Here is a 1,221-nt window from a genome sequence, read left to right on the forward strand (position 1 = left end):
GAGGTTTACCAAAGAAGCCATTTGAGTCAGGAGTTTTCTTGTTAGGAAGGTTAAATATAAACTTATTATATTTCATACATATGAAATATAAACTTATTATATTTCATACATACTTATTATATTTCATACATAAGAAGTCTATGGAGATTTCTTAAAGTCAGTTTTACTAATTTGTATCTTTCAAAAAACATTTCATATCTAAGTTGAATGCATTGCATAAAATTGTTCAAGTTTTCTTTCTCTCCTAAAATGTCTGTTTTACCTATTGGTTATTTGTATTATTTGTATATTTTCTCTATTATATAATCGATGTAGGTAAATGGTCATCTATTTTATGGAACATTTCATAAAACTAGATTTTTGATTAATTGATTTTATCTTGTCTGCTTTATATTTTATTGTTTGCTATTTTTATCTTTATTGTATACTTCTATGATTTGAATTTAATTTGAACCTCTTTACTAGAATTTTTAGATGGAAACTGAGATCATAAATTATAGACCTTATATTCTAAAATAAACCTTTAACACTATACACTTTAAACATTGTTTTAGCTATATCCTCCAACTTTTTATGATATAGTTTTAATTTTTTTAAATCCTATTTTATTATTACTTTTTAATCTGGGGATGTTTCATTAAAGTGTTCAACTCAATTATTCTGTAGTAAAAAAAAATTCTTTACATGATTTCATCTCAATATTATTGAGAAACATCTGAATATCCCATGTAAACTTGAAAAGAACTGACTTTCTATTGTTTTGTATTGGTTACATTATCTCAATTATGTTAATTTAAATATTTTATAGTTTTTTAGATATTTTGTTTTCTTATATTAAGAATTATTGAGATATTCTAGTTGAAATTAATTTCTATTTTGTCAATTCTTGCTTCGTATATTTTTGAAGCTGTATTGTTAGATACATATTTATTTATGGCTTTTAATATGTCCTTGAAGAACTGACCTTTTATAATTATGAAATATCCCTATTTTCTCTAGTAATATTTCTTTTCCCAAAGTTCATTTTTATAAATATAACCATTCTGGAATATTCTTGATTAGTGATTAGATGAGAAATCATTTTTTTCATCCTTTTTTGAAAACTGTATATGTATTTCTATTTAAAATGTATTTCTTGTATATAGCATATAGCTGACAACACATACCTTTAAATCGCTATGTTTAGACAATTTGTTTTTAATTGATTCATTTATATATTTG

This window comes from Pteropus vampyrus, unplaced genomic scaffold, assembly GCF_000151845.1.
Source record: "Pteropus vampyrus isolate Shadow unplaced genomic scaffold, Pvam_2.0 Scaffold21, whole genome shotgun sequence".
Classification (NCBI taxonomy): Eukaryota; Metazoa; Chordata; class Mammalia; order Chiroptera; family Pteropodidae; genus Pteropus; species Pteropus vampyrus.